This window comes from Platalea leucorodia (genome assembly GCF_965183815.1).
Source record: "Platalea leucorodia genome assembly, chromosome: 1".
NCBI classification, from domain to species: domain Eukaryota; kingdom Metazoa; phylum Chordata; class Aves; order Pelecaniformes; family Threskiornithidae; genus Platalea; species Platalea leucorodia.
In genome coordinates this window covers 168,005,322-168,017,047 of record NC_138823.1, presented here as the reverse complement: position 1 = coordinate 168,017,047, position 11,726 = coordinate 168,005,322, and the positions used below count along the sequence as shown (strand labels likewise).

Sequence of the window (11,726 nt, the reverse complement as noted above, 5' to 3'; positions counted from 1 at the left end):
AACCAGAGGCTGCCCTGGGCTTGGAGTCAGTGCGTTTCCCCGGGATCCAAGGCCCTTCCGAAGCAGCTGCTCTTCCCTGCACTGCGCAATGGTGCTGCCTGCACGCTGTTTCCCAACAGCAGCGGCTTCGGCCCAGAATTTCGGCGTGCCCCGGTGCCCACGGGCTTTTTGTCGCACCGATAACCAGCGGCGATTGCAGCGGGGAGGTGGCGAGGGCTCGGACAGGCAGCATCTGGGAGATGCCTGCTAGAGAATCGTAGAATCACAGAATGTCTTGAGTTGGGAGGCACCCACAAGGATCATCGAGTCCAACTCCTGTCCCTGCGTAGGACAACCCCCAAATCCACACCATATGGCTGAGGGTGTTGTCCAAATGCTGCTTGAATGCTGTCAGGCTTGGCGCCGTGACTGCCTCCCGGGGCAGCCTGTTCCAGTGCTCCACCACCCTCTGGGTGAAGAACCTTTTCCTAATGTCCAGCCTAACCCTCCCCTGCCGTAGCTTCCTGCCGTTCCCTCGGGTCCTATCCGGGGTCGCCAGGGAGAAGAGGTCAGCGCCTGCCCCTCCTCTTCCCCTTGTGAGCAAGCTGCAGACCGCGATGAGGTCTCCCCTTAGTCTCCTCTTCTCCAGGCTGAACAGACCAAGTGCCTTCAGCCGCTCCTCGTACGGCTTCCCCTCTGAACCCCTCACCATCTCCCTGGCTCTCCTCTGGACGCTCTCCAGTAGCTTCGTATCCTTTTTGTACCGCGGTGCCCAGCACTGCACACAGTGCTCGAGGTGGGGCCGCACCAGTGCGGAGCAGAGCGGGACGATCCCCTCCCTCGGCCGGCTGGCGATGCAGTGCGTGATGCACCCCAGGACACGGTTGGCCCTCCTGGCTGCCAGGGCTCGCTGTTGGCTCGTGTTCAACTTGCCGTCGACCAGAACCCCCCGATCCCTCTCCGCGGGGCGTCTCTCCAGCCTCTCGTTCCCCAGTCTGTATGTACATCCAGGGTTGCCCTGTCCCAGGTGCAGAATCTGGCACTTGCCCTTGTTAAACTCCATACGGTTGGTGATTGCCCAGCTCTCTCATTTGCCCAGATCCCTCTGCAGGGCCTCCCTGCCCCCGAGAGTGTCCACAGCTCCTCCCAGTTTTGTGTCATCGGCAAACTTTGATAACAAACCTTCAAGTCCTGCATCCAAGTCATTTATGAAGACATTAAAGAGCACTGGCCCCAAGATGGATCCCTGCAGAACCCTGCTGGTGACTGGTCGCCAGCCCGATTTAACCCCGTTTACTACAACCCTTTGAGCCCGACCCGTCAGCCAGTCGCTCACCCACGGCATTCTGTGTTTATCCAGCTGGATGCTGGACATTTTGTCCAGGAGGACACTGTGAGAGACAGTATCGAAGGCTTTACTGACGTCCAAAAAGATTAGATCGACTGGCTTCCCTTGGTCAACTGGGTGGGTAACCTTGTCATAGAACGAAATGAAGTTTGTTAAGCAGGACTTTCCCCTCGTGAACCCGTGCTGGCTGGGGCCAGTGACTGCGTTGTCCTTCAGGTGTTTTTCAATAACTCCCAGAATAATTTTCTCTGTAATTTTGCCAGGCACAGAGGTGAGGCTGACAGGCCTGTAGTTACCAGAAAAGGGAGAGAAAGGGAGGTGAAACCCGTGGTGGCTCCTGGCTCACGGCGAGGACCAAGCCCAGCGTTTCCTCCATCCCTGCCTGACATCCAGAGTTGGCATCTGCCATCGGGATGCCAACGCCGGAGGCCGATCTGGCAGCTCTGCTGAGCCAAGGCCGCCCGGCGCGGCCATGACTGAACCGAGACCTTGCTCGGGAGCTGTCGCTGCGGGAAGGCAGCGGAGAAAGCGGAGATTAGGAGGGATGCGATCGATGGCAGAACAGGGCGGCCTTGCATGGGGTCGGCCAACATCTGCGTGCTCGGGGCCGCCGCTACGCGCAGCTCTTTGTTTGCGAGCCAGAGCTTGTGAAACGCCGCGTCTCAATTGATAAAGCAGGCAGGACTTGGCCGGGGCTCGCGCTCTCTCTGATCATCGTTCCCTCGGCCTCAGGGAGAGCAGCACGGGGCCTTGGCCGGGCAGCAACCGGGGAAAGGCCCACCAAGGCTGGGAGTGGTGGGACGGGGGTGCAGGTCTGCTGAGAGAGGGTCGGATGCGATGGTAGCGGGCAGGGCTGCCAGCAGCGGGGACTGTCACACAGCATCAGAGCCTGACGGCTGCAAGAAAGGCCCTGGAAGGGCCCGGTATTTTGGGTAAGACAGCCCGTAGCACCTCCAGCGGGCCTGCCTCCGGGCCAGATGCACCACAACCTCAAAAACAAGGCTTAAGGGAAACTGTGCATTGCATGGCACGGCACCGAACCGTGGGGTCCTGGGTGTGCTGCGGGGCTGGATCTGGAGATGCTGTGCTCAGCACTGGGCCCCGCACCCCAAGGCGGCCATGGAGGGGCTGGAGCGTGGCCAGAGCAGGGCAGCGAGGCTGGGGCAGGGGCTGGAGCACAAGGCTGGGGAGGAGCGGCTGGGGGAGCTGGGGGGGCTCAGCCTGGAGAAGAGGAGGCTGAGGGGAGCCCTCCTCGCTCTCTGCAACGGCCTGAAAGGAGGCTGGAGCCGGGGGGGTTGGTCTCTGCTCCCCAGGAACAAGCGCTGGGACGAGAGGGAACGGCCTCAAGCTGCGCCAGGGCAGGGTTGGGGTGGGTGTTAGGAACAATCCCTTCCCCAAAGGGCTGCCAGGCCCTGGCCCAGGCTGCCCAGGGCAGGGGCTGAGTCCCCGTCCCTGGGGGGATTGAAAAGCCGGGAGATGTGGTGCTTGGGGACATGGGTTAGTGGTGGCCTTGGCAGCGCGGGGTTAGCGGTTGGACTCGAGGATCTTTTCCAACCCAAAGGATTCTGTGCTCAGCTCCAGGAGGTGAATGAGCAGGCGCCGCCTTTCCCCTCTCCTGCTTCTGCTCCTTCCCCGCTTCTCGCTCTGGTTCCCCGCCAAGGCCCTTTGGGACACCAGCGATGTGGGGAGCGATGCTGGGCAGCCGGGAGCTGTGCCGGGGCTGACCGCCGGGCCGGCACCTTTGCAGCCCTCCCGACCCAGCCCAAGCCGCGTCCCCTCTGCGCCCGGGGCTCCCGGTGTCTGCTCCCCGCAGCTCCGGTGCACCGGCTCCCAGTGCAAGATCCTCCCTCCAGCTCCGCTCTCCCCCCCTCCGCTGCCCAATCCTCCCCTCTCAGCCCCCGCGAACCCCCTGTGCCCCGGGACCCCTCATCCCCCTCCGGCCCTGCCGTTCCCTCCGTGCCCGCCCCGGTCTCGCCCCCCCCCCCCCCCATCCCCGCTCCACGCGTTCCCGCCACCGCCGGGCCGCTTCCGCCCTCCCACGTGACGCCGCGGGGGGCGTGGCCTGATGTGCGGAGGGGGCGTGTCCAAAGCGCTAGTGGCGCTCAGGAGGCGTGCTTAGAACGGAGTGGGCGGGGTTAGGGCGACGGGGGCGTGGTTCTGCGCGAAAGGGGGCGTGGTTAGGGCGAGGGAGGCGTGGTCACGGAGGTGGGGCCGTGGTTACGGCGGGGGGCGTGGCCACGGCGGCGGCGGCGGGGGGCGTGGTCGACGTTCGGCGTTGCGCGCGCGCGGGGCCCGGTAGCGGCGGCGGCAACGGGGGGAGGGCGGGAGGGGGTGGGTGAACGTGAAGTGTGTCCGAGCGCTAAAGGTTTAGGGTGAGGAAGAAGAGATGAGCACAAACCGAAAGATGAATTTTTAAAAAGGAAAAAAAAAAAGAAAATTTAGAAGGAACGAGACGGACTCACGGCCGCGGAGAGGTCAAAGGTCGGAGGTGAGCAGGAACCGCTGCTTCCCCCCCCCCCCGCCCCAGCCGTCGGTGAGGTGGGAAGTAACCGGTAAGCGCGATCGGTGACACCGAAATTTCGGTTCCCGCCGGGCCCCGGGGGCGCGCGCCTTCCCCTCACACGCACGCACGCGCGCGGCCGCGCGCGTGCGTGCGTGTGAGGGGAGGGCGCGCGCCGCCGCCGCCGCCGCCCCCCCCCCCCTTTTTTTTTTTAACGGCCGTTTAACGGTCGCTCGCAGGATCCCCCCCCCCGCCCCCCCCCCCCCCGCCGCTCCGTTCCTGAGGTGAACCGCGGCCCTTTAGGCCTCGTCCCCGGCGGGAAGCCTGAGGGGAGGCCCCCGAACCGGTGTGTGGTGTCTGAGGGGGGGGGGGGGGGGGGATTTTTGGGGCGCACAAAGGAGGGTGGTGGGTTCCCCCCTCCCCCCGCCAAAATAATTAATTTTCTTGTTTGTAAAAAGCTTTTGTGAGGTGGGCAGAAGAAGGGGCTTGGCGCCTGAGGATGGGGGAGCAAGTGGGAAGGGAGGGGAGGTTGGGGTTGGGTGCTTGTGCAGAGGGTACGGAGCAGCGAATGCTCAGCCCGCGGGGGGGGTTTGGAAGGAATTGGGGTGAAAAGAGAGTGTTGGTTGTGTAGGAAACCGTGAGTCGTCGGCCTGAGGTATTGCTGTGCTGGAGGAAAGCAGGGACTAGAGGGGAGGGAAAGCGGGAGGAAATGTGTCTGGATGTGGAAAGTTTTGTGGGGCCGGTGGGTCAAGGATCACAGAATGGTTTGGGGTGGAAGGGACCTTAAAGCTCATCGCTCCAACCCTCTGCTGTGGCCCGGGCACCTTGCACCGGACCAGGCTGCCCAGAGCCCCATCCAGCCTGGCCTTGAGCACTTCCAGGGATGGGGCATCCGCAGCTTCCCTGGGCAACCTGTGCCAGTAAGGTGGTGGGATGGGACTAAACCAGTAAAGAGGGTGAGTAGAAGGAAAGAGTTAATCATCTCTGCTGCAGAATCGGAAGAATATGCTTTATAAAAAAGAAGGAGTGCGTATGTAAAGGGAATGACTGAAACGTGGAGTATGCTCCTCTGCTCGATAGGTTTGCTTGGCGCATCGGTAGGTAGCTGCCGACCGCTTCAGAACCAGAACTATTCCGCTGCTTCAATTTTGTGGGGACTTTGCTCTGCGACGGTAGCACGGTGCTGCAGGTACCTTTCACTCTGGCTGATCACCCCAGCCTTTGAGATCCGGTTAAAATTTAGGAATCAACTTCCTTGTATGAGACCGGATAAACATTTTTAGATTATTTTCTAATATAATGAGCAAGGAACTGTTTGAATCCTGAAGTGGTGTAGTTGTGGTTTTGTGTTTGGGAGAATCCTGTGGAAGGGACTACTGCCTTAATGCCAGAATTTCCTGAATGAAACGTCCGCTTATTTTTCAGGATCGTTGAAAGACAAATTAAGTTTTCTTTCGTGAGAGGAGTAAAGGTGAGGCACGATCTCACTCTTTATGAAACCTGTAACTGCTATGACAACGTATTATTGTGATAAATTTAGGATTACATGAGCTGTTGTGTAATGCAGAAGGGAGATTAGCTGACTTGAATTCAGAAGAAAGGAAAACACCCTGGGATTTTCACTGAACGTCTGACATGTAGGGAGCTGTGCTGTTAGCCCCCGAGTCCTTCCACTAAAACAATTCTGCTCAAGATTTTTGGTTACAAAGCTTAACTTCGTACAATGCTTTTTTATTTTTCCAAACGTGATTCAAATATAACATCACAAAAGAGCAAAGAAGAATCGGGTTTTGCCTCAGGACCATTAAAATAGTTTTTTTAAGTGTCAAAATCTGAGTGATGAATGAATTTGTCAAGCTCTCTCTGAAGATGGCTGTTGAGTTATTCGATGTTATTTTTATTAAGTGGGTTGCTAGGCCTGTCTGTCATCAGAGTTCATATAATTACGCATAGAAAAGTCTTTTTTTTTTTTTTTTTCTTTCCTTCTCTGAGCAAAGAGTTTAAAAAAAATAGAATAGGTACAGCTTGATGAACAAAAGTAGTGTTACCTGTCTATAGCGGAGCGTAGCAGGTAATGAGCGGAAGGGGCGCAGCAGCAGCACAGCAATTTCAGCAGATCTTGTGACCTGGGAATCCTCCTTTCTATTCTTGCTGCAGCTGCTTTCTGTGCTGCGCTCGTGGGACTGCCGGGCCTCCCTCGACTCTTTCCAGGGAGCTGCAGGCAGCTTTTTCCCATTTTACAACAGTTTTTTTACAGCGTGCCGCAGCAGCGCGGGGCCCCGGTGGTGGGGAGCACGCTCCTCTGTGCCGGGTGCTGTACGAGCAAGGAGGAACCGATGGCGCTTGGCCCGAGAAACTCTGTCTTGATTATAGAACGAGACCGGCGGTAGATGTAGACTGAGCTCTAAAAGCACTCCTTAGCTGTAATAGCATGTGTTACAATTCCTTCAAAACTTACACGGTGCGCTAAAGGGCGAGAAAGAAAGGTCTTGGGGACCACGAGGCAGTTCTGTGGCCGTGCGGCCCTCTGTTTTAACGTCTGTAAGCTATTACTTCTCACAACCAAAATATCAAACAGAAGGTGGGGGAACGGGGACTTAAAGGTGGTTGTCTTCACGTGAATCTTGTAACATGCGGCCTCAGGTGAAGACGCGGTCCCGCTGTTTCAGAACGGCCGGTGTCCGTTCTGTGTAACTGGGTTCCCTTGGGAAGAAAATGAAATTCTAAGGCTCCTGCCAGCAAAGGAGTGAGTTTCAGCTGCAGCGAGAGCGCAGCGGTGAATGAGGAGGGGAGGAGGGCTGCAATTCTTTGGTTAAAAACTGAATTAATCTTGTATGGACCATTGTGATAAAGATGCCATGGGAATAATAGTCGGTTTGTTTTCAGAAGACAATGTCCGAGTCAGACTTTCGGACTTGTTTTCTAACAGAGTAGTTTTGGGATTGTTTCGCTGTTGGGAAGAAAGGGCTTAGTGATTTGCCGATCCTTCGTTTTTAATTGGTGATTATTAGAAAGAAAAATGTTTAGTTCTGCGTGATGCTAGAGGGGACAAAAAGCTCCCTTATCGGATGGTGGGAGTCCTGGTAGGTTGCTTATTCAGCCTTGCCAAATGTTACTTCTGTAACCTAGAACCTGTTGAAAATCAATCCCATGCAAGTGAGTCACCTTACAGATGCTTGTGTTCCCTTGTGCCTTCTCAGGGCGCTTTTCAAGCCTGCAAGATATTGAAGTGCAGACTTATTTTTTTAATGAAAACTGTTCTGATTAAAGGTTTGGTCATTTGTGGGTTGGGTTTTTTTTGGTTTTTTTTTTTTTTTTTTTTTTTGAGGGAACGATGCAGGGAAATACATGCTGAAGCTTCCTTCTTAATTTTTGCTTTCTATTTCGTGGACTAAGTGGTCAGAGCTGCGTTTGTTGTCTCCCTTATTGCGGTCAGTGTTAGCATCGTGCCTGTGAGAGGATAACTGTTAATTCGATGACGGACACAGCCAAAACTTCCAGCATTCAGGAGTTCAGAGTGAAAGTACCACTGAAGCTCTAACGTTCGGGAGTTGTAGAGAGGTTCTGTGTGGAAAAGGAAGTGTGTTTACACGGAGAGCCAAAGGTAGACGTCTGTTTTTCTGCCAAACCCAGAAGTTTTAGAAACCCTTTGCTTGACAGCTGTCAGAAGGTACCCAGCCGTCACTACAGAAACCAAGTCCTCCTTCTGAAATGGGAAGACTATTGTTTTGGATGTTTCCACGACATATTTTTCAGGAAAATGGTAGTGCTTAATGCATAAACTGAGTTTGGTCCAACTCTAATTGCAGTTAGTCAGGAAACTTCTGCCAGCGATAGCTGGCCTTTGTTATAGGGATGTGTTTTTAACGTGGCTTACTCAAAAGCTATTTCTGAGATTTCTTTGGGGGGAATTTTCTTCTAGGAGGCAAATGACCCAATATAAGCCGTGATCGTGGTAAACCAGAAAAGGAATACTTCTGTTGCATCAACAGAGATCACCGAAGCTAGCTGCTGGACTAAACGCAAAGGATTGCGGGAGCAGCAATGAAAATGGTGGTGATGCAAAAGATGCTTGAAACCTCCGTGCTGGCAATGCAAATTTCAGCAGAAGGAAGATACCTAAAAAAGCTCTTCTGCCCTTCCTCTGTTCAAGTCAGACCCAGAACCATTTTCTGTGTGGTGGAGGGACTGTGCCTTTGTATGGGGAAGCGGGGCTGTACGTGGAAAATGCAGAAGTCTGCCGGAAGAGTTTACGTAGATGTGGTTTACCTGGGAAGGGTTTCAGAAACCCCCCGTATCTGTAGCACCCAGGACTGGAGTAGCGATCTAAACATAAGCAATGGTGTAGTGGGCTGCTAAATGAACCACGGTTCCCTCTCAGGAGTGTGTTTACCCGTTGTGGGCACTCTTTAAAAATATTATTGTCCAATTTCAGTTTCCCTGTCCTGTAAACCTGCAGAATAAAATACGGGTGTGAAGCATTTATCATGGCACAGTCTCTTAAAAGATAGTTGCAGTCGAAGGTGGTGTTCAGATACGCAGAAAAGACCATCTAGTTGAGAAATAGAACTGAAAACCATACAGCAGAACCTATGGGCCTCAATTAAATAGTTTGGTGTTTTGGTTTTTTTTTTAAAATATAGGTTATTAACCATTAATTCTGATTTCTGTCCTGAAGGAGAGTTTTGAACCAGGAAATGTATCCTTTGCAGGGAAAAGAGTCTAAGCTGTAGATAAAGAAACAGGAAAGAAGTCATGCTCGTTTCAGGTACTTATTTGATGAGGTGAATGAGTAGTTGCAGCTGGAGAACTGTTGAGGAAAAAAGTGAATCTCCAGTGGGTGTGTTGTGGTAATAAATGGCTGCTGTAGGTGAACTTTGCCTTAAAAAAGCAGTACTGGGTCAAAATGACTTTCGTAAGGTACTACTTGCAAACGTTGCTTTCATCACTCCTGCAGTATGTGTGTTATTCAAAACCAGATGTGTTTCTGTTTTTCGTTAAGAGTAGCAAGACCATGTAAGAAGAATTAAGATAGAAATCAAACCTGACCAGCAGAGGCCATCAAGGGATACAAAAATTATTCTGTGAATGTCTTAATAGTAAGAAGATGACGGAGGAAAGAACAGAGAGGAAAACCTAGTGTTTGGTGTCACTGAAACTGAAGCGTTCAGTATCTCTTGTAGTTGACTCTTACTGAAGACCAAAGTCAGCTGGCGAGCATCTAATGCTAGTGACAGACTAGAATAAAGAAAGAGCAGGTTTGCAAGCAGTCGTCTAAGTGAGGTATTTTCATCTGTGTGCTTAAAGTACAGACTAAAAAAAGCCCTTAAAAGCTTTAGTAGGAATCTTTTGAGAAATGGAAAATAGGTGATGTTTTGAAAGACTAGAGAAGAGCAAGCAGTTTGTGTAGGTGAAGGAGTGGGAAGAAGAGAATGGAGAGTAGTAGTCATCTTAAAATCCCGCAGCAAGTAGTCAAATGATTTGTAAGCACCTGAAAGATTACAAGGAGCACGTAACAGCCCGTGCTGGTTTGCCACAGAAACAAAATCTTCCCTGTATCTTGCGTCCGGTAAGGTTTTGATTTTTGTCCTAATAGGATTCTCAAGTAGGTAAGGTGTAAAAAAACCTCTAAAACCTAAGAAAGTGCCGCTATATGATGGGTACAAACCTGGTTAAATAAACATAGTGAGAGTACCAGTAAAGACCTCGTTCACACAGAGGCTGTATTGAGAGGGTTACTGTGGGGGCTATGGGTCCTCATTCATGATTTGAGTGGTCTGCGCAGACGATGCGTATTGAAGTCGTAAATGACGTGAAGGTGGGAAGGACTGCAGGTGTGCTATATGACAGGATTAAAAATCAAGCAATGGATTTGATGACTTAAATGTTGCCTGAAAAATAGGCTACAGGTCAGTAAGGACAGTGGTGAGGTTTTATTCGGGCAAAAATAATCAGCTGCAGGCATTGGAATGATCGATTAGGTATAATCCAGAATTAAAGGAACATTTTCACCCGTACTGGTGACCACTGGGGAAAGGAGGAGGGGAGGCAAAATTTTTCTTTGGGTATATAAACCGGAAAATAAAGTGCAGGTTATGACGTAATCCTTCCGTTCTACCCAGTGCCGGTAAAGCTTCATTGGGACACCCCGAGACCTGGTTTTGGTATGACACTGGGAAAGTGCCGTGAACCAAGTGGAGAGACTGTGAAGCAGAGCAGTCTGTCTCTGGAAAGCTGTGTGCCCTGAGAAGGCTGAGGGCAGGCTCGAGGAATTTACTCTGCTGAGGCTGCCCTGCTCTCCGTGCCCACGGGGAACAGCACAGAAGTATGTATTTGGGGAGGGACAGAGGTAAAACGTTAAAAAAAACTGTCTAAAGCTTAGTGCTGAGTGCTTGGGGTGGCTGTAGGGTCTCCAGCTAAATGCTTGAGAGCAAGTTGGATAAACATCTGGTGGGAATCATCTGGGCATGATTCATAACGCTCCCAGTCAGGTGCGTGAACTGGAGCCCTCAGAGCCCCCTGTAGCCCTGTCTTCTCTCACGCGTGAGCTGTGATTAGTAACGAGGTTTGTTCGTGCTGCCTGGGCTGCGGGTCTCTGACCGCGGCAGGATTAACGGAGCAGACGAAGGGCAGCCTGCCTTGCGGGTGGTGCCTTTCACCGCGGACAGAATGAACTGGAAGAAAAAGATGATGTCCTTCCCTGCAGAAGTGTGTGTCTGGCCTTGTGTGTTCCACAGAAAGCTGTTGTGGTTATGCTGAAGTGTTTATCTTGATTTTTTTTTTTTTTTTTTGCAGTTTGCATGCTTTAGTGGGGTGTGAGGGCTGCTTTGGGGAGGTTTTGACTCTTTATTGCTAGTCCGTAATTTCGGTAGTACTCAGAAACTTTTCAGAAATGACACTGAGGATGGATCTGACAAAGTTACCACTTCATGAGTGACGCCCAAAAGTATTCTACGGATTTCAGATCACAAACAAGAGGAATGGGGCTAAGATGCTAAATCTGATCTTGCAGAGAGGTTTAGAAAATGACAGTAGTAGAGACGGTAGCCGTAGGAGGAAGGCAAGCGTGTTGCAGGTCCGCGCTGGGTGAGCTGTTGGCGTGCTGCTCGCCGAAGTCTTCCTTAAAGAGCTGCAGGGATTGCTACGGAAAGAGCCCAGCGGATGACATTGTGTTCAGGAGGAAGTACAGATGTAAGCACAGCTACTTTATATTACAGCAATGGAGCTTGATTAAGACATACAAAAAGGTAAATAACACCTAATTAACACTTGGAGTCCATATTATTTTTATGGAAATTAATTTTCTCCGTGCTTCAGAAACTTTAAAATCTGGGTTTAAGATGCCTGATCAGTGCATTCATATAGACAAGGTATATCCTAAAAAGATCAAAGATGCTCTTTGTTGGTTATTGTTTGGATCCCGGAGTTAATTTCTCTACAGCTGGAGTCAGGAACGTCCCGAGCAGCCAGGGAGTGAAAAGCTGATCGAATCCCGCAGTGTTTGTGCCTGGCCGCTGAGGTGGGGCATACCGCAACAGGCCAGCGCGCTCTCGCTGAAGCGAAACGTGCATTTGCTAGAGCTGGATTTAATGGTAAAGCTCTGATACGTAATCGCATGCGGGTGTTGCATCAGTCTTTTGGTATTTTTAGGAGAAAGTGATTCCCTAGCCGTTTGTCCTAAAGCAGCTACATCGATAAACAAAAAGAAGCGGATTATTCCAACAGCGATCACGTGAGGGGCGTTGCATAAGGACGGCTGCTGGGTCAGACTGACGGCCGGTTTAGGTTAGCGTCTGGTTTCTGAGCGTGGCCGGTGTTTGGTACAGGGGAGGAGTGTACGAACAAGGCAAATGCGTTGGATGCTGGCAGCCAGCGCGGTGTTCGGGAGAAGCGGCTTGT

At 52.2% G+C, this 11,726-nt stretch overlaps 1 protein-coding gene across 3 annotated transcripts in view; it reads left to right on the top strand.

Annotated features, from left to right (window-relative positions):
- The first annotated feature begins 3,655 nt into the window (after positions 1 to 3,655).
- The window catches only part of SCAP (SREBF chaperone), a 67,776-nt gene continuing 59,705 nt past the window's right edge, over positions 3,656 to 11,726 (top strand). For 2 of the 3 annotated variants that reach the window (XM_082323494.1, XM_082323492.1), the window contains exon 1: positions 3,656 to 3,815. The gene's annotated coding sequence lies outside the window, so the exon portion shown is untranslated. Of the gene's footprint in view, positions 3,880 to 11,726 lie in introns of all 3 variants that reach the window. The other variant, XM_082323493.1, reaches the window with a different exon arrangement.